The sequence below is a fragment of the Narcine bancroftii genome, chromosome 1 (genome assembly GCF_036971445.1).
Source record: "Narcine bancroftii isolate sNarBan1 chromosome 1, sNarBan1.hap1, whole genome shotgun sequence".
Lineage (NCBI taxonomy): Eukaryota > Metazoa > Chordata > Chondrichthyes > Torpediniformes > Narcinidae > Narcine > Narcine bancroftii.
In genome coordinates this window covers 375634189-375659695 of record NC_091469.1, presented here as the reverse complement: position 1 = coordinate 375659695, position 25507 = coordinate 375634189, and the positions used below count along the sequence as shown (strand labels likewise).

The window sequence follows — 25507 nt, the reverse complement described above, 5'->3', positions numbered from 1 at the left end:
TATTATTCTACTCGGGATCATGTGAGGATGCCTGGGAAGATTGACTTCAGCTAGGGGCTGCATGAATTAATTGCCATTTTTGACCTTTGGCGCAAGCCTCAAGCAAGAAGCAGGTCTAAACCATTCACAACAGCACCACTACCAATCGTCTGGGAAACCATGTTCAAGAATATTGTGATGAACTCTCAGGATAGCAGTGTCTACACACCTCTGCTTCCAAATTGCTGATCCACTGTTATCAGTGGGACCAGGTTTTGATAGCAGACTACAATACTCAGCTGTATTAGATTACATGTGACTAAGGATGGTAGACACAAACAGGGCAGGTGGATTGCTGCACTGAGAGAAAGAGATAGATAGTGTTCTGGATGGAAAGGGTCTTCTATAATTCCTTGAACCCTATTTAGACAGCACCCAGTACATGTCAGCAGTAGAGGAAAGGGATCCTCTCTGTTATTTTAGTGATCCTCTGACTAGATTCTGGTCTGATGCCTTGCAACTACCATACCACACAACCATGCAAACAGATAGGACCCTCTCAATTGTGTCCTGTAAAAGGTTGTCAAATGGGGGCACTTTGCCCTCTTCAACCTTCATGGGAAGTTTAGGCATTGTTGAGCCTTCTTGACATCCCGTGAGTCCAGGATAGGTTGTCCTTTATATTGCACGCTAAGGAGCTTTGTGCTATCCACTTTCTCCATAACACAATCCTTTTGGCTGGAACCTGTCATCCAAGACTGCTTAAAGAAGCTTTGGGCTTGATTCAAGTTGATAGCATGGAATAATTACTTCAATATGAAGGCATGCTTTATCAATTTGTACTCCTGAGTGTGGTACATAACACAGTCCAAGCACATGTTGAGCAATGCGCTTTACAGAACTTTTAATTCCTGCTCTGCACAGCTGCAATGATGAAAGTGAAATAACTAACACATTCCTGAGTCCTGATGAAGGATTTTGAATGGCAAAGTTTATGCTGTGCTTATCTCTCATGGATGTTGCTCGACTTGCTGAGTTCTTCCAGCAGACTGTGTGCTTTTTCAAGTTCCAGCAGCATCTTGTGTAACTCTGACAAATGTTTTTTTTTCTTCTCAGCTAATTTCATGGCTTATTTTTCTCAGATCGGGATATTCTTCACATCAAAAACCTGAAGTGTTTTCCTGATTAATACAAAGAGGGAGTGTGCATTTCATATTGATGGTATGATTTATTATTGTGCATTTATGATATTTTTCCAATGTGAAAAAGGATCTGTTGTTACAGGTGTATAACAGAAATTGCAGCCAGCAGCTTAACTTAAGTCACAACATTGTGTATCAAAGTAATTGCATTCTTTCAAATGAGTGCCAGGAGTGATTAAGGCAAACACTTTTAAAATAGTTTCTGATTAAAATTGAACCTCGCTCCTTGAACTTTAATTAGCTCAAGGACTCTGGTGACCTAATTGTCAATGTTGGGTGTTACCATGACATTCTTGCTGTTGAGTAATCGGTAACCAATGAGTGCACAAGTCAGCCTCACCTGTGACTGACTCCTCCAACATCCTCCCCAATGTTCTAAGAATTACAAAGCCCTCTGGTGACATCATAGTTTATTACAGGCCCACTATAGTGACCATCCTGTTGCCAAGTAGTCAGCAAAATTAAGTCTGTTCCCATCTGTCAATCACTTGCTCTGTGTCCCTTGCATTCCTTCTGCTGAACTGCAAATGCTCATTGCAACATAACTTTAAAAATTCTATTCTCCATTACCTGTGAAATGAACTACAGCTATATATTTGTATATTTTTCTCTCTCTCCTCTCTTGCTTCTTTTTTTCTTTCTTACTGTTATTTCATCGCCTTCTGTTTTCTCTCATTGGCCCCCTTGCCTCTAGATTTGTCTTTCCATCATATTCTCTCTCTCTCTCTCTCTCTCTCACTGTTTCTTTCTCTCTGTCCTTTTGGATGTACCTGGCCTGAATACAGTTAAACTGAATTTATCTTCCACTGGGAGTCCCTTGGTTTCTCTTTGCTAAAACCCACAATCAGCTCCTTGGTCTTGGTGACGGTGAGAGCAAGATTTATTTTTCTGTAACCACCCAAACAAATTCTCAATCTCCATCCTGTGTTCAGACTGGAATTATGTTTCCAGTAATTCGACCAACAATGGTGGTATCATCCGTGAATTTGTAGATCAAGTTGGAATTGAATTTGGCCACACTGTCATGAGTATACAGGGAGTGAGCAGGGGGATAAGCACGCAGCTTTTTGGTGCACCTGTGTTGATGGTCAATGAGGAGGAGAGGTTGTCAATTTACATTGATCATGGTCTCCAGAAGGAACTCTGCAGGTTGAACAGCAGTGGGAGATAAAAAAACAGTTGACATTTCAGGTCGGAGTCCTTGCAATGAGGAAGAGGGGTGACAGAACTAATATCTAAATAGTGTTTTTATTTCTGGTGAGTGAAAATTCAAGGCTTGCTGAGAGAACAGGAGAAACATAATAACTGCAGATGGCAGCATCTCAAGCAAAGTGTGAAAAATTGGAGGAACTCAACGGGTCAGGAAGCATCCATGGAACAAAATGGCCAGAGAGAATCAGAGCGTTGGCTGCTTTGAATAAAATGAACAGTTGTAACAAAACTCTCTCTTGGTTAAAAAAAAATCTCTCTTGGATAGAATCCAAAAATATGGCACAGTGCTCCCGCGGCCAAATCCAAGCATTGATATCAGTACGCCACTCCAAAACATCTCTGATTTAAAATGTAAGCTTAATTCTCTAGTTACCAATTCAAGGATTCCATATGGGCAGCATGGTTAGCAGTACAGTAAACACCATGCTATTAGAGTGCCAGTGACCCGGGTTCAAAACTGGTGCTGACTTCAAGGAGTAAAACACAAAAATTTGCAGACACCGTGATTGAAATAAAAGCACAAAGCTGGAAAAACTCAGCAGGTCAAACAGTGTCCTTTATATAACAAAGATAATGATGCATAACCAATGTTTCAAGCTTTAGCCCTTCATTAAGGTATGAACAAAATGTAGGCAGGGGCCTGAACAAAATGGTGGGGAGGAGGGAGTGGCAGGGGTAGGAACACAGTCCCAAAGGCAGGAGGTAATAGGTGGATGAGGGAGGGAGGGCACACCAGGAGTCAAGGGGAGGGAACAGAGAGGGATGGGGGTGGAGAGCTGGAGGGAAGAAGACAGAGGGATGAGGAAGAGAGGGAGAATGGGGAGTAGGCTAGCAGAAGCTGGAGAAGATGATGTTAATGCCATCCTGTTGGAGAGTGCCCAAATGGAACATTTGGTGTTGCTCCTCCAATTTATGGTTGGTCTTGGTTTGACAGTACGAGGCCATAGACAGACAGGTCAATATGGGCGTGGGCATAGAATTGTAACGGTTCGCCTTTTGTGCAAGGCATTGTTTATTACCATTCCAGAATACACATGTCTAAACTCAAATTATCTCATTTCTCTGTGGATGTTGATCCATTTTGTAAAAAGTGTAAAGTTTTTGAAGCCTCATTGATTATATGGTTTGGGAATGTCATAAATTAGATGGATATTGACAGAATATTTTTCAGTCTTTATCAACAATTTTTAAGATTAGATTAGATCCATGCTCTTTAATTGCTCTGTTTGGTTATTTGTGTGAACTGGATAAACTTCTATCAGCATCTCAAGAGAAAGTTTTAGCTTTTAGCACCTTGATAGCCAGACGAGCAGTTTTAATGAACTGGAAAGCTGAACTCTCACCTACTCATGCACAGTGACTACAGAATGTAATGGCATATTTAAGTTTCAGAAAATTAAGAATAATATTAAAGATTAAAAGTTTCAATTTGAAAAGGCCCATTTATAGAATACTCTCATATTTGGCAGTTTTAGATGATTTGGGTGATCTAGTGCTGCTCTGTCTGTCTTGAGGTTATGACTTGATCCATCTTTGAATTTCTCTTGCAACCTTGATTGGAGAGTGGGATTAGATTAATATTCATTTTTAGGGGTTTTTCTTTCTCTTTTTGATAAATGGATTTAAGGGGAAGGTGCCAAGGAGGCAATTAATGGAAAGTGATGAGTGGACAAAGAAGTCACAGAGAGAGTGGTCCCTATGGAAGGTGGAGATGGGAGGAGAGGGGAAGATGTGTCTGGTGATGGGATTGTGTTGAAGTTGGTGGAAACTACAGAGGATAATATGTTGGATGTGAAGGATAGGTGGCTGGTAGGTGAGGACAGGGGGATTCCTGGTTTTGTTGCATTTGGGGGGTAAATAAGTGGGAAATGGTGGTGATTTGGTTGATGGTGGTGGAGGGGAAGCAATGTTTTTGGAAGAAGGAAGACATTTTGGATGATGTGGACTGGAAGACCTTGTCTTGGGAACAGTTAACTACAGAGACAGAGAAACTGAAAGAAAAGCAGAGAATCCTTACAGGGAAATGGGTGTGAAGAGTGTAGTCAAGATAGTTGTGGGAGTTTGTGAAAAAAATGTCTGCGGAAAACTTGCCTCTGAAGACAGGGGTGAGTGTCACCAGAAATGGACCAAATGAATTTGAGGTCAGGGTGAAAGTTAGAAGCAAATTGAATAAAATTGATGAACTCATCACGGGTGCATGGGGCAGCCCCAATGCAGTCGTCAACAGAGCAGAGGAAGAGTTGAGGGGATTTGCCACTGTAGGCTTTCAGCAGGGATTGCTCCACAAAGCCCACAAACAGGCAGGCACAGCTGGGACCCATGCGGGTTCTCTTGGCTGCTCTTTTGATTGAAGAAAGGTGGATGAGTCAAAGGAGAAGGTATTAAGGGTGAGAAAAAATTCTGCCAGGAGGAGGAGGGTGGAGGTGGAGGCTGACTGTTTAGGTCTCATCAAGAAAGAAACAAAGGGCTTTAAGATCTTCTGTATGGGAGATGGAAGAGTAAAGGGATTGGATGTCCATAGTGAAAATGAGGTTCCAGGGAATTTGATGTCATTGAGGAGAGAGAGAGAACATGTGAGGTGTCGCGAATATAGATAGGGAGGGATTGGACCATGGGGAAAAAAATGGAGTCAAGGTAAGATGATACTAGTTCAGTGGGGGAGGAGCATGCAGAAACAGCAGGTCTACCTGGATAATTGGGTTTGTGTACCTTGGGTAGGAGGCACAACCAGGCAGTGTGGGGATGGGAAACAATGATGTTGGAGTCTGTGGGAGGGAGGTGTCCAGAGGTGATGAGGTTAGAGATAATGTTGGAGATGGTGGCTTGATGTTCTCCGTGCCAGACCACAACAGCAACAGCCTTGTCTACGGGTTTGATCATGAGTTTGGGACTGATGCAGAAAGAGTGGTGGGCAGAGCATTCAGAGGAGGTGAGATTCTATTAAGAGAGGTAAGTGGTGAAGTTTAGACGGTTGATGTCTTGGTCTTAATTGGAAATAAAAAGATCCAGAGTTGGCAGTGGGCCAGGATGAGGTTCCAAGAGGACAAAAAAGGCTTAAAGCAGGAGGGGGGGGGGGTGGAAAATTCTGGTTGAAGAAGTGGGCACAGAGATGGAAATGATAGAAGAAGAATTCAGCATCGTGGTGTGCACAGAATACTGTAAGGAGTTGGTAATTTCTCCCTGTGACCTGCGTGGGTTTTCCCTGGGTGCTCTGGTTTCCTCCCACTATCCAAAACATTGGGATTGTGGGTTAGTTGGGTGTAATTGGGCGCCACAGGTTTCAATGGCCAGGATTGGTTTCGACCTTGCTCTAAGTTAAAAAAAAGTTTTAAAAAATGATTTTAACAGCAATTTAATTCAGCACTTCTACAACTTTGTGCAGGTACACCTCAGATTCCTCTGTCTGCATTCAAGAAAAAACATAGCTACCTACAGACCCGGAACACCATATTTAACATTGTAAGAGCCCCACCCCCCCATCCTCCCACCGCTGAACAAGTTTTCGAGTGGCAAATTTTGCCTCCCCAGTTACCCTAACCCCCCAGCTAAGACTTGTTCTGGCTGTCCTGGACATGGGGAGAACATACAGGCAGGAGCAGATTCAAACCCAGGTTGTTGTGAGAATCACTATGTTAACCAAGCTGTATTTTGGGAATTAGTTTTTTTCAAAGTGCCTGTTCAGATGCAGCAAGTAGGAATTTTGGTTCATTTATACAATGTGTTTGATCAATAAACTCATCATCATTATCAACATTATTGTTGAGCAAGTAATCATGTGATGTTCTGCATTGGTGCATTTCACAGGGAATGGCCAAGAGATGCAGCTGACATCAGACCAAGTAACATGGCTCACACCAGTCAAATTTCTCAAGTGGCATGGAATGATATGGAAAATGATCATGTCTCTGTTCAATCATTTAGCACTAAAGTACACATTCCTTGTGGCTGAAATTTGAGATCTATGAACTATAGTTCTTCAAGATGGAACTAAATAAATGTCACACAATTTAAAGTAGTCCATAGGCCTCACAGGTCCAAAGCCAAACTATCTTGTTTTTTTGCGGATATATCTCCTTGTGGTGATAAATGCAATGTCCGCGCTGAGCTGGGTTCGTTTGGCGAGGCTAGTCCACCACTCATTTTGGATCTCCCGGAGTTTGCGCTGAAGATGGCTGCATGCACGACGGAAGGCTTGTTTCTTCTCTGGACAGGACGGCTTTGTAAGGTGAGCCTGGTGGGCAGCTCGCTTCTTTGCCAGCAGCTCCTGGATTTCCTGGCTGTTTTCGTCAAACCAGTCCTTGTTTTTCCTGGAGGAGAAGCCCAGTACCTCTTCAGTGGATTGCAGTATGGTAGTCTTCAACTGATCCCAGAGGGTTTCAGGGGACAGGTCCGTGAGGCGGGTTGCATCGTCGAGCTTTGCTTTGAGGTTTGCCTGGAAGTTTCCTCTCGCTTCGTCTGACTGCAGGTTTTCAACATTGAACCTCTTTCTGGGGGCTTTACTGTTCCTGGGCTTTGGCTTGAAGTGAAGGTTGAGCTTGCAGCGAACCAGCCGGTGGTCAGTGTGGCATTCCGCGCTAGGCATGACCCTGGTGTGGAGCACATCTCGTTTGTCACTTCCTCGCACCAGGATGTAGTCCAGGAGGTGCCAGTGTTTGGATCGGGGATGCATCCAGGTGGTCTTAAGGCTGTCCCTCTGCTGAAAAAGGGTGTTTGTAATGACAAGCCGCTGTTCTGCGCAGAGCTCCAACAGGAGGCGCCCATTGTCGTTGCACTTGCCGACGCCATGCTTGCCCAGGATTCCTGGCCAGGTTTCTGAGTCTTTGCCGACACGAGCATTGAAGTCGCCCAGGATGACAACCTTGTCGGCTGTAGGGGTGCGTTGGATGAGGTTGTGCAGGTCGGTGTAGAACTTGTCCTTTTCTGCTGGTTCCGCCTGGAGGGTTGGAGCATAGACACTGATGAGGGTGATGCGACGCTTGTTTTTAAGGGGGAGTCGCATGGACATGATTCGGTCCGAGAGGCCTGTCGGAAGGTTTTCGAGTTTGGAGGCAATGAAGCTCTTGACCATGAAGCCTACACCAGATAGGCGTCGTTCATCCGAAGGCTTGCCTGCGCCCGCAGGCAAGTGTGTAGCCCGCGCCGCGTTCTTGGAGGCTGCCTACATCTGCCAGGCAGACTTCACTGAGAGCGGCTATGTCGATGTCAAGTCTGAGGAGTTTCTACGAGGCTCTAAAGGCTGTGTACGGCCCCTCACCCCAAGTCCAAAGCCTGCTGCGCAGCTCAGATGGCAAAGTCCTCCTCAGCGACAAGATCTCCATCCTCAACCGATGGTCAGAACACTTCCAATCTCTTTTCAGTGCCAACCGCTCAGTCCAAGATTCCGCCCTGCTCCAGCTCCCTCAACAGCCCCTAAGGCTAGAGCTGGATGAGGTCCTCACCCTGGATGAGACATATAAGGCAATCGAACAACTGAAAAGTGGCAAAGCAGCAGGTATGGATGGAATCCCCCCAGAGGTCTGGAAGGCTGGCGGCAAAACTCTGCATGCCAAACTGCATGAGTTTTTCAAGCTTTGTTGGGACCAAGGAAAACTGCCTCAGGATCTTCGTGATGCCACCATCATCACCCTGTACAAAAACAAAGGCAAGAAATCAGACTGCTCAAACTACAGGGGAATCACGTTGCTCTCCATTGCAGGCAAACTCTTCGCTAGGATTCTACTAAATAGAATAATACCTAGTGTCGCCGAGAATATTCTCCCAGAATCACAGTGCGGCTTTCGCGCAAACAGCGGAACTACTGACATGGTCTTTGCCCTCAGACAGCTCCAAGAAAAGTGCAGAGAACAAAACAAAGGACTCTACATCACCTTTGTTGACCTCACCAAAGCCTTCGACACCGTGAGCAGGAAAGGGCTTTGGCAAATACTAGAGCGCATCGGATGTCCCCCAAAGTTCCTCAACATGATTATCCAACTGCACGAAAACCAACAAGGTCGGGTCAGATACAGCAATGAGCTCTCTGAACCCTTCTCCATTAACAATGGCGTGAAGCAAGGCTGTGTTCTCGCACCAACCCTCTTTTCAATCTTCTTCAGCATGATGCTGAAACAAGCCATGAAAGACCCCAACAATGAAGACGCTGTTTACATCCGGTACCGCATGGATGGGAGTCTCTTCAATCTGAGGCGCCTGCAAGCTCACACCAAGACACAAGAGAAACTTGTCTGTGAACTACTCTTTGCAGACGATGCCGCTTTAGTTGCCCATTCAGAGCCAGCTCTTCAGCGCTTGACGTCCTGCTTTGCGGAAACTGCCAAAATGTTTGGCCTGGAAGTCAGCCCGAAGAAAACTGAGGTCCTCCATCAGCCAGCTCCCCACCATGACTACCAGCCCCCCCACATCTCCATCGGGCACACAAAACTCAAAACGATCAACCAGTTTACCTATCTCGGCTGCACTATTTCATCAGATGCAAGGATCGACAATGAGATAGACAACAGACTCGCCAAGGCAAATAGTGCCTTTGGAAGACTACACAAAAGAGTCTGGAAAAACAACCAACTGAAAAACCTCACAAAGATAAGCGTATACAGAGCCGTTGTCATACCCACACTCCTGTTCGGCTCCGAATCATGGGTCCTCTACCGGCATCACCTACGGCTCCTAGAACGCTCCCACCAGCGTTGTCTCCGCTCCATCCTCAACATCCATTGGAGCGCTTTCATCCCTAACGTCGAAGTACTCGAGATGGCAGAAGTCGACAGCATCGAGTCCACGCTGCTGAAGATCCAGCTGCGCTGGATGGGTCACGTCTCCAGAATGGAGGACCATCGCCTTCCCAAGATCGTGTTATATGGCGAGCTCTCCACTGGCCACCGTAACAGAGGTGCACCAAAGAAAAGGTACAAGGACTGCCTAAAGAAATCTCTTGGTGCCTGCCACATTGACCACCGCCAGTGGGCTGATATCGCCTCAAACCGTACATCTTGGCGCCTCACAGTTTGGCGGGCAGCAACCTCCTTTGAAGAAGACCGCAGAGCCCACCTCACTGACAAAAGGCAAAGGAGGAAAAACCCAACACCCAACCCCAACCAACCAATTTTCCCCTGCAGCCGCTGCAACCGTGTCTGCCTGTCCCGCATCGGACTTGTCAGCCACAAACGAGCCTGCAGCTGACGTGGAGTTTTACCCCCTCCAGAAATCTTTGTCCGCGAAGCCAAGCCAAAGAAAGAAGAGATAAATGCAACAATGGAGATGTCTCATTAATTTATATGTTCTGAAAATATCAGAGTCTTGAGAAATATTGGAACAAAGTATTTCAAACTTTCTTGCACATTTTGAAGTTAATTTTAAACCTAATCCCTTAACTGCTTTATTTGGTATTGTTGGAGAGAGTGACATAACTTTAAAGGCATCTGAACTGTAGGTATTAACTGTCGATTAATGAGGTAATTTATCACTCCGATAAAAATGTTGTCTTTTGTTTTCAGTCAAACATATTCTTTCTTGGTAGTGGGTTTAGATTTTCCTTTAAAAAAAAATCAAACAAATTTAAAAAAAATAAATGTCATAAATATTCCAGTCAGATTTCCAGCTTCTTGTGAACAATTTTTTCCCCAGGCTGAGAGTAGCAAACACAGAGGACATCTGTACAAAATGAGGGGAGGAAAATGTAGTGGAGATGTCAGGGGTAAGTTTTTTACCCACAGAGTGGTGGGTGTCTGGAATGCATTGTCAGGGTAGTGGTTGAGGCTGGTACAATATGGATGCAAGATACAAGGTGCATAGATGCAAGAAAAAAATATAGGGTGATGGGTTTGAGCTGAGAATTTATTGAGAAGGTTTTCATAGGCTGGCACAACATTGTGGGCTGACGGGGCTGTGCTGTGCTATAATCTTCTGTTCTATGCTCAATAATGTGTATTTTACATAAAGTCATGCAATGCTCTGGAGAGTATGCGCAGACCAAATGTACAAATGGCCCAATATACAGACATGTACAATTATGATAAACACTTTGTACACATTATCAGCTTGCTTTTTGCTCCAGACATCTGTAGTGTGCATACAACCAGAAGCCCACTTCTGCACCTTACTTTGCTGGAAGATATCCCAATCTTCAGGCTTGTTCGCACAAGTAAAAACACAAAATGCTGGAGAAGCTCAGCAGGTCAATCAGTGTTCTTCATGTAGCAACAGTAAAGATACAGAACCAACATTTCGGGCTCGAGTCCTTCATCAAAGTTTTAAGGAGGATCCGATTTCAAAATCACAAGAGGTTCCAGTGAAGTGAGTGGCTTTAAATGGCAAATGGGATCCCAAAAAGTTTGTATATAAATGAATGTTATCTCTCCTATGATCTGTTAGTTTGTGTGAACACTTGAAGATTTAAAAAAAAACCATTTGATTGATTAAAATATCAAGGCTCAAGTTTCAAAGGTTCCTTTATTGTCACGTAATAATACATAAAAAATGTAATATACACGATGTACTTCAACTTATGTCTGTCATAAGCATTGTCCGGCACCCCTAACAGTTGAAGAAAAAGAAGCAAAAGGGAGTCTCTTCAGAGACACTGAGAGTCCGTGGATTCGCCTCCAGCGCTCCCTCAGCCTCTGAAGCTGCACAGACTCCATTTCTAATGATCAGTAGCCTGGGCTCCAGATCCAAACTTCCTATATAATCAGGAAGCCTGCAGCGACCGAGGCCCTTCAGCAGCCCTTCTTGCTCTCATCACCCTTTCGAATTCCGGTTCCGATACTTGGTTCTCGTGAAGCAGTCTCGAGTAGCCTGCAGCCTGTATGAACCCTTTGACCACGTCAGTAGCAGCCTGCAGCCTGTGTGGGTCCTTCATCCGCTGAATCTCTCGCTGGTCCGCTGCCATGGTCACCATCTTGTCGAGTCATCTCCAATGCTTCTTCTTCTCAACAGGGGATATTTCTGGTGCTCTGCCGCTCCACCAGAGTCTGCAATCCCTCATGGTACACTGCCCAGCACAAGCCCCACTATCTTGGGCACAGACTCTGAGGTTGCAAATTTTAAAAAAAACACAGTTGGCTCCTTTTACAGGCATTGAACCTACTTCCTTTGCCTCTGGGCCAAAAGCTTGCCGTACATTGGGAGTACCTTTATCAGAAAAACAGCAGAAGTTCAAGGAAGTGGTTCACTATCATCTTCTCAATGGAATTTCTGTATGGGGAATGAATGCTTGGCTTGCCAAGTGTTCCGCTGGCAAACGTTCTCCACACTGATTCTGGGATGGCAGGACTGACACGTGAAGAAGGACTGGATAGATTAGAGTTTCTGGAATCGGGAAAATCTCATGAAAGCCCACAAAATTTTGATTCGATGTTCCCGATGTTGGGGCAGTCCAGAACAAGGTGTCACACTTTGAGGAGAAGAGGGTAGCCATGTAGGACCAAGATGAGGAGTAAATTCTTCACTTAGAGAGTTGCAAACTCATTAAACCCCTGACCACAGAAAGTTGTTGAGGTTATTCCATTAGATATTTTCAAAATGGAGTCAAATGTGGGTCTTATGGCTAAAGGGATCAAGGGGGAGCAGGAAGGACAGGGTACTGAGGTGGCATGGTAGCACAGGGCCAAAGGCCTGAATGACCTTCTCCTACATCAGATTGCGATGAAATCTATGAAATATTCTGAACAATATAAAAGAGAGAATCAATTTATTAATTAAAATGTTCAATAAAAGCAATAAAATGCTCAAAATATTAGCAGATCAGGCAGCATCTATGGGAAGACAAACAGAAGTATCGTCTCAGATCAATGGTATTTCATCAGAAAGTTCGTGATGAGATTTAAAGCTGATGGTATTGCTCAAAGCATATTTGACTTTCAACTTCCAAACATGTAACACCTGAAGGACATAATCAAGGGCACTTTCATAATAAGGGCTCTCCTTATCTATGATGGTGAGAGATCATTGTAATACATATAACTACAAAGTATAGATGCACCAAAATTCTGACCTGCTGAAGCCACACAGGTTCATAATATAACAACAACTGCAATAGTATAACTTAAACTCTGACTATATGCAATTAGACAATAAAAACGATGATAAATATAAAAGGGTAGATACAAGTATTAGAATAAACAACAAGCAACAGGAGGAACCAGCGACGGAAAAATAGTCAGTCAACGATTCAGGTTGAGACCCTTCAAAGACTTCATGTGTCTGAAGTGCGTCAGGAACTGGAGAGGATATGAGAGGCGACAACATACTGGAGAAATGGAGGGAGGGAGAGGAGGAGGCATTTGGAGAGAAAGAGAAGAGGAGGGAGGGAGAGCTGGAGGGGAGAGCTGGCAAGAGAGGGAGGTGGAGGGAGGAACATGGAGGGGAACAGATGCAGGGAGGAACATGAAGGGGAACAGGTGCAGAGAGGGAGAAGTGGAGGGAGGGACAGGTGGAGGGAGGGAAAAGTGGAGGGAGAGACTGGTGGAGGGAGGGACAGGTGGGAGGAGGGAGAAGGGAAAAATGGAGGGAGAGAGAGGAGGAGGAGGGAGGGGAAGGTGGAGGGAGGGAGAGGTGGAGGGATGGATGGGTGGAGCAAGGAAGAGGTGGAGGGAGAGAGAGGTGAAGGGAGGGACATGTAGAGGAAGGACATGCAGGGGAACAGGTGGAGGGAGGGAGAAGTAGAGGGAGGGTCAGGTGGAGGGAGAGAGGAGGAAAGAGGGAAAGATAGAGGGAGGGAGAGGTGGAGGGAAAGGTGAAGGGAGGAAGAAGGGGAGGGAGGGACAGGTGGAGGGAGGGAGAGGAGGAGGGAGAGGGAGAGGGAGGGAGAGGTGAAGGGAAAGGTGAATGGAGGGACAGGTGGAGGGAGAGGTAAAGGAAGAGACCATGTTGGAGTGAAATTAGAGAGAAAATTAAGAACACAATTATTTATGAAAAATGGTACATCCTGTTCTGATATTCTTTCCTTTCCAATTTCTACTCAGAACATTTTAATAAGCTCTCAGTGATCTTTTTGTGTAAAAAGATCAGCCATGTTTGGGTACTAAACAATGACTAAGCTCAAATCTATGCGAAGGGCTTTGAAATGTTTCTGCAAGATATGATAAATTAATGAAATGCAAGGCTGCCATTCATGCAACCACATCAAAAGCTGTTGAGAATTCTTGCCTTGTATGCCCCCCCCCCCCCCCCCCGCCCACATGTCACTTTTATTTTCCAAGCGAGAGTAAAGCATGACCTCCCATTGCTGAATCTTTGCCAAATCCCCTTGCACAAGATATGGTTCTCCATTTATACATTTCTCAAGATCATTTCAAAGACTTTCCTTCACCTAAGGATGAAGGGCTCAAGTCGGAAACATTGGTTATGTATCTTTATATTTGCTACATAATGTACATTGTTTGACCTGTTGAGTTTCTCCAGCATTGTGCTTTTACTTCAACCATGCTGTCTGCAGACTTTTGTGTTTTACTTACTGCTCTAAATAACTGAAATATAACCTCCCTAGATTTGTATTTAATTTCCCTGGGTAATAAACAATAGCTTTCTGTTAGCTTTCCTAGTGGCCTGCTGTACCTACACACCAGCCTTTCACGAATCATCCTTTCACTGGGCCCATAGGATAGACAATTTATTGGATTCAGTGCCACATAATAGGTCAGTTAAAATTCTGATGTTTAGAAGCCCATCACCTATGCTATATAGTTACATCAGTGTGTTGTATTGTATCTGACCTTCGATGCATAAAGTTCTGGAAATTCTCAGCAGGACACCATTATCTGATATCTTGATGTCAAAGTTAAAATGATAATTCTGATTATTAAATAATAATTATTACTCAAATAAATAGCAATAAAGTTTGACCAAACCTATTAATAATTTCATTAAGTTTTTTTATATAAAAAATCTACAAAAATCAATAAATAACATACTTTCCACCAATCATATCACAGTTTGTGCATTTGTGCACTGAGCATAAATGGAACAATAAACTCACCACCATCATTCTTGGGCAGACCCTCAGGAGAGAGGATCACTTGTTCCCACTTGTTCTCACTCTGTTCCCTTGGGTTCTGAGATGGCTCATGAATAGTCTGCAGACGATCCACACATTGTTAGTCCCACCACGCTTTCAGCACGTTGAGAGTACTACACAGTTGGAAGTGCCATTGTTGGGATGAGATGTTAGCCTCAGGATGTTGCAAAGGATCCCATGGTACTTCTTGAAAGAAAAGCAAAAGTGTTGTCACATTCACCAACACTCATGGTATCAGTTATAATCACATTAGTCTTAGTGAGTGTGATTTGTGCTGATGTTACCTATAAAGTTCAAGTCTATTATCATCTGACTGTATCACCAGACCGAGAAGCAGTTTCTTCCCATGGGCAGTGTGAATGGTGAGCAATGAAATTAACTGTTCATACGAACCATCCGAAATGCCACTATTTATAAAACAATATTTATTTATTCTAACTTATGTATTGCTTGTCCATGTGTTTGTTATGGCTAGTTGTAGGCTTGCATGTTTTGTACTGAGGACCTAAGTTTCGTCAGGTTGTACTGCTGCAATCAGATGATACTTAACATGAACTTAATATACTGTATAAATTGATAAAACATTTCTCTGGACCATGATACACACATACATAATAATCACATATGTACATTAAGATATAATTTTAAATAAATACACATAAATATATTTAAACATTCTGGGAGATGACATAATCACTTGTAAGGTGCAATGGGATCTTAAAAGGTTTTGCATATTATCTGGGCAAGTCAACTCAAATTAAACACAGCAGATAATGAAATAATGAAACAAGACTCCAGAGTGTATGACAGTCAGTCAAAGAGTGCAAGGTTTTAGTGTTAATAGATAAAATGCAGGGTATAGAGAAAAGTACAGCTAAAAAAATCCAAGGGCATCCTCTTTTACTGATATTAAGAGTCTGATAACAGCAGCAAGGTAACTGTCCTTGAATCAGTATGTTCACGTTTTGAAGCTCATGAAGATTCTGCCCAATGGAAGAGGAGAGAGAAGAGTGTGACCGGGTGGGTCTTTTCCTGATTCAGCAGAAGGTATAATCAATGGAGGGGAGGTTGGTTTGAGTGATAGTCTGCACTGCATACATTACTCTCTGCCATTTCTTGCTGTCTTGTGTAGAGCAGTTCCTGTCCCAAGACCTGATGCATCCGGATAGGACACTCTCTGGGTTGTGTCTGTAAAAATAGGTAAGAAGTCTTGGGGTTATGCTGAATTTCTTTAGGCTTCTGGAGAAGTGACTTATTCATTCTATCTGATCTCTGGATGTGGTCAGTACAAGCCTCAAGCTTCACTAAAAGTATCTATGAAGTACGTATGACACACTTCCTGCCACAACATAGCCTATCTACCATCTACAGGGCACAAGTCAGGAGAACAATGGAATGATCTTCACTTGGCTGGGTGGTAGTTGCTCCATTAACACAAGAAACCCAACATCATCAAGAATAAAGATTAATTGGCATCTTCCGCCACATTCCTTCCACCACCTAAGCAAGGTGATTGGCACCATGTAGCACCCTCCATGGCAGCATGGTAGGAATGACTGCCACATAGTCCCTATGGAGACAAGGTCCCACCTTCAACCTAAGGACATCCTCCATCGTGTTGTCTCCATCTCCATCAAATCAACCCTTACCTGCATCTCCTCTATTTCCTACTCATTTGTCCTGGCCCCCTCCGCCACCAGATGTAACAAACACAGGATTCTACTTGTCCTTACCTATCACCCCATCAGCCTCCGCATCCATCACAATATCCTCCGTAATTTACACCACATCTCTCCCCACCAATCTCTCCCCCCCCCCCCCCCCAGAACTTCTACTGTGGCTGCAAGAAAGAATCAGACTTACACCCATACCTCCTCCCTTACCATCATTCGGGGGCCCAAGCAACCCTTTCAAGTCAAGCAACACTTCACTTATGTATCTGTGGTAATGATCTACTGCATCCAGTGCTCCCTTTGTGGCCTTTTCTGAGAGACTAGATGCTGACTGGGTGATTGCTTTGCTGAGCAACATTGCTCTGTCCGCACCAGAGACAGGGACCTCCCAGTGGCCAACTGTTTCAATTCCATACCCCCATTCCCATGCTCACATATCTGTCCATAGCCTCATGTTCTATCCCACCAAGGCCACCCATAAATTAGAGGAACAACAACTGATTTTCCATCTGGGCACTCTCTAACTGGATGGCATTAACATCGGCTTCTCTGGTTTCTGCTAACCTGCTCTCCATTCTCACTCCTTTCCCATTCCCTTAGCTCTCCACACCCTTCACTATTCCCAGAGATATCCATCCTCCCCATATTTGCTGCTGTGCCCACCCTCCCTTATCCACCTATTACCTCCTGCCTTTGGGACTGTGCTCCTCCCCCCACTCCTCCACCTTAATTTTTTTGTTTGGGCGCCTACCAACATTTTTCTGTACTTTGATGAAGGGCTTTAGGCCAAAAAGTTGGTTAAATACCTTTATATTTGCTATATAAAGGACACTGTTTTACCTGCTGAGTTTCTCCAGCATTGTGTTTTTAATCATAATGCTCTATTTTTCTTTCATCCATGTGTCTGTCTAAAATGCCCCTAATGTTGCAGCCTCCACCACCACCCCTGGCAAGGCATTTCAGGCACCCACAATTTTCTGCATAAAAACCTTACCCCTGATGTTTCCCCTAAATTTTACTTCTTTTACTTTGTACAGATATCCTCTGACTGTCTACCTTATCTATTAAGTCACCTCTCCTCCTTCTTCACTCCAAAGAGAAAATGCCCTCACTCTGCTAACCTTGCATCATAAAACATTTTCCAATCCAGACAAGATCCTAGTAAATCTCTTCTGCACCCTCTCCATAGTTCCACATCCTTCCTATAATGAGGTGACCATACTGAACACTATATTTGAAGTTTGGTCTCACAGGATATTTGTAGAGCTGCACCATGACCTCTCAAATCTTGAACTCAATCCTCTGACGAATAAAGCCTACAAATAAGATAGGCCTTCTGAACTATCCTATCAATCTGCACAGCAACTCTGAGAGATGTATGGATTTGGACCCGAAGGTATCTCTGCTCTTCCATCCTGTTCAGAATTCGAGCATTAACCCTGTACTCAGCCTTCAGGTTTGACTTTCCAAAATACATCACCTCAGACTTATCTGGATTGTAATCAATCTGCCACTTTTCTGCCCAACTCTGCATCCTGTCTGTATCCTTTTGCAACCTACAGCATTTTTCATCACCATCCACAACTCCTCCAACCTTCATATCATCCTCAAACTTACTGACCCATCCTTGCACTTCTTCATTTAGATTATTTATAAAAATCACAAAGAGCAGCAGTCCCAGAACAGATCCCTGCAGAACTCCACTAGTCACTGACTTCCAGGTGGAATATTTTCCATCCTCCACTACTCTCTGCTTTCTACGGGCAAGCCAATTCTGAATCCACACAGCCAAGGTTCCATAGATCCCATGCCTAATTCCTTCAGCATTATTAATTATTCACTGTGAGCTCTCCCTGCCCAAAGTCAGTGTAGAAGCACCTTCACCACAAGGACTGCAGTGATTCAAGAAGACAGATGTCACCATCTTCTCAAAGACAGTCACGTCAGGGCCCACCCCACAACTAAATTTAACAAAAAAAATCACTGCAGCTTGCATAGAGTGAAACACTGATGTCTGCAGATGGGGTGATTGCTGTAAAAAGGCAAAGTTTCTGAAAGAACTCAGCGGGCCTTGTAGCATCCTGAAGGTAAAGGTATATAACAAATATTTTGGGCCCAAGCCCATCTTTTTCTGCAGCTTGCATGCCTGCCTGGACCCAATGTCGAGCCATGCCAGCTAAGGAAAGGCTAGCAAGTTCTGATGAGGGTTCTGGTCCAAAACATTGACATTATCTGAGTTGCTCTAATAGGTAGAATGTATCTTCCAGATTTTAGCAGTCTGCAGCCTCTCTTGTCCCATTTGCTTCCTTCCTGCTCCATGTCTTCTGCCGAGTTGCCACCTTCCAATCAGTCTGTTCCTTTAACAGCTGCTTGTTTGACCACATGAAGATAACCCCAATATTATGCTTCATTTTCACATGTGCACATACCCCAGAAGGGGGTGATGGCTGACCGTGTGAACACTGAGGATTTGCATATCATCATCAACTTGAAGCTCTGTAAAGATGAATGAACATGATTCTATAAGGAATTTGTGAAAATAGAAGATTTTGTATGGTCGTCATAGCAGAGCTAAGTTTATGTGGTGAAAGATATTAGGAAAATAGAAATCAGATAAGGTGAAAATGTTTTGGTTTGGATTGAAATGTCATTGACCTGAAATGTGAATCTTTTTTCTCCTCTCTGTACAAATGCTCCCTGACCTGCTGTTTTATTTTGACAGTACCATCTCAGGGTTAGTATTTTTGTCTCAAGGTTAAGCAACTTGGATGTGGACAGTGCTGCCTTCTGTTTAATGCCCTACTTCAGAGTTATTAATACTTCCAATAGTTCATTATACTACCTCAGGGTAAATAGTACTATCATTATGTTAATGGTATTTCATCAGTCATGTTATTAATGTTTTCATTTGCCTTTGAGTATTTAATCTTCATTTTATTGTCACACTTGAGCAAAGCAAATACATGGAAGAAATGAAGTTAAAGATAGTACAGTGAATGGCATCATTTTGCATTACTACTAACTCATTTATAGGAACTGCAGAGCAAGTGGGAAGATGCCTCTACAATGTAATTAGCCACAAGGACATATTTTTTCCCATGTTGTAAAGAGTGTTTGAAGCACAGGATAATTGTTTGTCATTCCTGGCCTGCTTTTCTTTTGAAGGAATATGTGTTCAATAAGACTATAAGTCTTCAATGGTGCATTTTTATCTTGGATCGCAACAACAAATATCTATTATATTTCATAAGTGTCTCCCCAAGTTTAAACTACTGTAGGTATTTATGGTAGAAAGGGAGAGGTAGCTTTCAACCTACCCCGATGATGTTGCACTCTGTTCTGATGCCTGTTTTGACTTTTGATTTCATGAATTTAAAAAAAATCTAATTAACTATATTACATGCCTATTAGTTGCTCCCAATTTGAATGGACTTTTGGAGATAATCTTCCTTCTTTAAAGCAAGCAATGCAGCAGATACTCCAGAAGAAAGGTGGTTAAAGTTTGCAAATTTGGACCAGCTGGTCTCTATGATTTGACTTGGTACATATTTGAGTCTCCCAAGTCCAGGCTGATGTACAGTCCTGCTCTCATGTTCAGTGTTAGCCCCTGGCTTCCAACAAGGAGGGCAAGCCTCAATAAATGTCTTCATGTTGGGAAGCTAAATGCTGAACCTGCCCAGGCAAAGGAGAGTGATCCTGCACCCACCACCTCCAGGACGCATACCATCCTGACGTAACAACATGCAGGTGCACTGCCTTGTCACTGGGTCTAAGTCTCGGAACTCTCCAACCAGTAGCACCATGGATGCACCTTCAGTGATTGACAGATGGAGAGAGCGCATCAAGGGCAAGGAGGGATGGGCAATAAGTGGTGGTCTTGTCAGTCATTCCCTTTAAAAATAAGAAAATAAGAAACACACACACACACACACACACACACACACACACACACACACACACACACACACACACACACACACACACACACACACACACACACACACACACACACACACACACACACACATATGATCTTTGGGGATCTCTTCTTTCCAATTGTTCCATTCCCCCATCCCAATATGTCTCTGAGGCATATTTGGATTACAATGTTCTGACAAAGAATATATGACCACCAAGGACAATACATCTGAAAGAAATCAATTATTAAATGAAGATGCAAACCACACCTGCTGAGAATAATGTGCAGGCCTGAGTTTTGAATCAAATCTCTTCCCAGCATGTCTGCACCTGACTTTGAATTGAATTGTTTATCAAGATACAGTGAAAAACTGTTTTATGTGGTACCCAGTCATGTAAACCTATCCTTGAGTACAACAGATAATGCAAATAAAACAGAAATGCAGAGTATGATGTTACGGAGCAAAAGAATCAGTTAAAGCAGTGTAAAAGCAGCATCACTGCACAAATTAGAAGTCTGTTCAATAGAATGGTAGTGGCAGAAAATAAATTGTTTTCAAATCTTGGGCTGTGTGTTCTCAAACTAAAATACTTTCTGCCCAATAGGAGATGGGGGGTGGGGGGAGTTGAAGGGAGAGTGGCCAAAGTGGGATGGGTCTTTTATCATGTTGGCTGTTTCTCTGTTGCAGCGAGAGGGAGGTTTGTGCAATGGGCTGAGCTACAATCACAAGTCTCTGCTTGGACAAATCAGTTCCTAGACAATGCTTTTGTTGTTCCCAAACAGGATACTTTCTACAGGGCATCCATAAAAATTGGTAAGAGGCAGTGAGGACATGCTGCATTAACATGGTGCAGTTCAAACTGGAAGAGTTGTACCCAGTACCCAAAGAAGAGAATACAATAAGAGAAATGTGCCCCCACTGCATCAATGTTGCAGATGGGACCAGTTACCCCTCTGAATTGTTGCTGGGTGCCAAAATGGACAGTAGCGCTTTCCAGTGTTCAGGTCCCATCTGAAGTTCTCCAGTGTGAGATTTTGGACCTGTCTCAAAATTATTCATCTAAAAGGCAGAGCTTATGTAGATGTCCTAGTTTAACAATGCAGGAACAACACTTGCAAATGGTCATCTGGAGACAAGTTGATAGAATGCGTCTTTATGGTGTTCTTTGTGAAGCCAATGGAATGCAGGAGGTTTTATCACTCCTGTCTTGCATCCTCTGATCACACCTGCTGTCCATCCTCTCTGTAAACCACACAGTATCACTTGATCCTGCCTTATTTTGGTGTAGTGTCTCTTGACCTCAGGAGGTGAAGAGTGTTTTGAAACCCCAGGTTAGTAAGCTACATTAGGATCCCCAAAAGGCATCTGTAGCTCACTGATTTCATGAGAGTGAAATTCCACCAAGTCTCAAGCTAACATCTGCAGGCCAACATCACAGGCACGACATTCATTGTGTATTGGTTTAGAGTACTTCTCCCAGTTGTGAGCTGAAAGTGTATGCAATCCAGTCAAGTGAGGAGAGATTGTTCATTGTGTGGGTGAAAGTGGCCACGTGCCATCCTTAGCTGAAATGAAAAATGATGTAAATTTAGAAATCTCAGAGTTAAAAATAACATTTAGAAATAGCTAACAATATCCATCCTGTATAAAGCAGCATTATTTATAGATAGTGGAAATTAGCATTCCATTACTTTGGAGTAATCACAAATAACATTATTTGTTCTCTATTTAATCATGTTTTCTCACATTTGCTTCTCAGGTTACCTTGAAAACATTTATTCCATTAGAAAAACAGAGCAAAGAGGAGAGTACAGAAATCTGGATTGCAGAAATTGGGAGAAGACTCTCATAAACTTCTACCATGGACAGAATTCCAGCTGGCTGCATCACTGCCTGGTATGGAGGTGCCAACTCTCAGGACAAGTACAAACTCCAGAGGGTTATTAACTTGGCCTGTGACATCACAGGCACCAGACCACTCCATCAAGGACATCTACATGAGGCAGTGCTTTAAAAAAAGCAGCCTCTATCCTCAAAGACCCCAACCATCCAGACCATGCCCTCTTAACTCTGCTACCATCAGGGAAAAGGTACAGGAGCATAAAGACAAGCACTCAGCAACACAAGGACAACTTCTTCCCCACTGCCATCAGATTCCTGAATAATCAATGATCCAAAGATACTGCCTGACTTTTCATGCATTTTTATTCTTTAATGTTGTGAGATGGTTATATATAGTATGAATGTATTCATACTGTGATGCTGCAACAAAACACCAAATTTCATGACTTATTCATCACAATAAATTCTGATTCTGATCAATTTTTAGATGTGTAAAGGGTGTGAAATTCTTTCAAATTTTTCTGGATACTTGGCCCCTGGAACAGGATGTGCCAAAAACCTGAAGCAAGTGAATCAGCTGCTCTGCATATAATGTTACCTTGATACACCATGGATGAAACCTAATGATCATTTGGATGAGATGCTTAATGCTTTGCAACTGTTCCTCTTCCTTGTCGCCTTGGTGATGAGACAATTTATGTCTAAATCGTCCTTTAGGCTACATGTGCCAGTTTCCTGCATGTGTGTGTAACCCTTGATTTTAAAACCGGTATTTTTGCCATAATTTTTTGGAAAACTTGAGGAAATAAATATGCTGATACTAGAGAAACAAGTGAATGGAACAGTTGGAAGGAGTGCCGCTCATTATAAAAAATAAGAAAGAGAATCAGGAATAGGCCATTCACTCCCTGTTTATGCTCTAACATTCAGTTAGATCTTCTATCACACCTGCGACTTTCCTGCATTATTCCCATATCCCCTGAATATTTAAAAAAAAACACTATTTAACATGTTTGGCAAATGAGCTTCTACCGATGTCTGGGTGAAGTAATTTGTTCTTAACTCTGTCCTGAATGCTGACAGCCAAGGGAAACATCAACTCTCAATATCCTGTCAAGCTCCTAAAAAGTTACGTACAGGTAGTTGAAAGCTACTACCTGTCATTCTTCTTAACACAAAAGAGTAAAAACCCCTGTGTGCTTAACTTCTTCTCATTCAACAAATCCACCATTCCTAAGAAAAATCTTATGTCCAAATGTCTCTTTTTAATTTTTATAGATGTATCAAGGAAAGTATCCTGTCCGGATGAATCATAGCTTGAGACGGGAACTGTTGTGTCCAAGACTGCAATTAACTGCAGAGTTATGAATACAGCTCAGGCCACCAACCTTCCCTGTATCAACTCTGTTTACACTTGACACTGCCTTTTTGAAAGGCAGCTGTCAAAAGATCCTGCAGATTCAAGATTCTTTTATTGTCATGTAATAGTACAGAACATGAAATATTACACAAAATTGCCTTATGCCTAATGAAGAGTTGCCATTGGTGTTGCCCAGTGCCCAAGATGGAAAGAGAGAAAGAGAAACAAAACAGAGCCCTTTCGGAAACATTCAGTGTCCATGGATTCTCCTCCAGCATTCTTCCAGACTCTGTAGCTGCACAGGCTCCATTTAATTCATTTGTCCAAATCTATGTTACAATCAGAGAGCAATCAGTGCCCAAGGCTCCTCAGGAGCCCTTCTTACCCTCAACACCCTCTCAAATCCTGGCTCTGATAGGGTTCCCATAAGCCAGACTCCAGCAGCCCATAGCCCATGTGGTCACCCGACAGCAAGCCACCCACAGCCTGTGTGGGTCCCTCAGTTGCTGAGCCCCTCACTGGCCCACTGCCATGGTCACCATCATCTCCTCTGCTTCTTCATCTCAACCAGCTGGGGGGAGGGGGCACAACCTCTCGTGGCTGCTGCAGAGCACAGTTGCTGCTATCTTGGGCACAGACCCTGCAATTGCAGGATTTTACTCAAAAACAGTTGTTTAAAGCCTGTATGAAGCTGTTGACAATGAATTGGTGGTTGAACCTTTCAGAGCAGCACAGTGTCTCTGCTCTCCTGGGTCTGCACCAGCAGAATGCCTCCAGATAAATACTGTGGCTACTAGAAATCTAATAAGTAAACAGAAACTGGTCTACTTTTCCATTTCCACCAAATAATTCCCAACTGGAACTCAAGACATAACCTCAAGATTCAGGGGAGAAGATTTAAAACAGATGTGGAGGAATTACTTCTCCCAGTGAATGGTGAATCTGTGGAATTTTCTGTCCTAGGAAGAAGTAGAGGCTGCCTCATTGAAGACACAGATACATAGACTTTTGAACAGTTGGGGAACATCAAAGTGGAACAAGGGATATTACAGCCCACTACAGGCTCTTCAGCCCACAATGTTGTGTCAACCTATATAATCCTTCTCCTCAACAATCTACCCTTCTCTAGCTCACACCCATGACCCTCTGTTTTTCTCACATCCACGTGTCTGTCTAAGTGTCTCTTGAATGTCTGTGCCATACCATTCTCAACCACCATCCTTGGCAATGCATTCCAGGCACCCACCACTCCCTGTGTAAAAAATTACCCCTGACATCTCCCCTAAACTTTCCTTCACTCACCTTAAACAGATATTCTCTGGTATTGGCCGGTAATGCCCTGGGATAAAGGTGAAGGATATTTGGCAATATTTATTTGGCAATAATTATTCCTCATATGATAATTTTTGGCATTTTTGGCAGAGGGATAGAAATTATAATTATAGTCTATGAGATTTCTGATATTAACTCATGCAATGTCAACTCACCTCACAGAAATACATCCAACATAGCCAGTAAATAAATATTTATTGCAAATTAACTAAGGAAGAAAACTTTATAAATTTGCTGTGGCCACACACTTTTTGTGGCTGTGTAATGAATGGGGATTTAGAGCTTTGAATCCAATATTGTTGCACACTTTCATCTCCTCATGTTTCATTTGAAAAAGTCCATTTCCAATTCTATAAATGTATCTACACTAGTTCCTCTCACATCTGGTTTGATTATCAAGATTGCTATCTGACCCGAGTTAATTAGAAAACTTCTGACCATTGCCTTCACTCTCATAATTGCAGCATCTTCCATGTGAAGCTCTTTTAAACATCATCTTTCCAACACACCTAATTGACTACTCAGTGTCCCCATTTAAACAGACTTGTTCTATTGACGGTGCTTATTGTCAGTTATTTGACCTCATATGTTTATCTGGAATGAACCTAATTTAGATCAACCTTTCAACATTGTGTAATGATATCTGTTTGTGTTTTATCAGCAAACTCCATCATGATAACCTAAAAACTTAAAAATCATCTTTGCTTTCTCATTGTTAAGATAGACCTTTCACATCCAGTGTCTGGTATGTTAACCTTGACGATGAACCTGGACTTGCAGTTTACTTTAGCTTTTATACTGAGATTGAGACAAGAGAGCTGACCACTTTGCATTCTGAACACAGCTGTTGTTGGGTTTGCTAAATTAGAACCAAAAACTTCTCTGCAACCAAGTTGAAAGGTACATCAAGTATGAAAGGATGAAATGTTGTCACACAAAGACATTCCTTAACATAAACTATTTGTTCAGACATCACT

The 25507-nt window shown here is 43.1% G+C and overlaps 1 long non-coding RNA gene across 1 annotated transcript in view; it reads right to left on the bottom strand.

Moving 5' to 3' along the window:
* Positions 1-12140: 12140 nt before the first annotated feature.
* Positions 12141-25507, bottom strand: part of LOC138752792 (uncharacterized) — a 30815-nt gene continuing 17448 nt past the window's right edge. The window contains exons 3-5 of the long non-coding RNA XR_011350940.1: positions 20946-21561; positions 14365-14589; positions 12141-12269 (exon numbers count right to left, since the gene is read on the bottom strand). This is a non-coding gene — a long non-coding RNA (uncharacterized lncRNA). The remainder of the gene's footprint in view (positions 12270-14364; positions 14590-20945; positions 21562-25507) is intronic.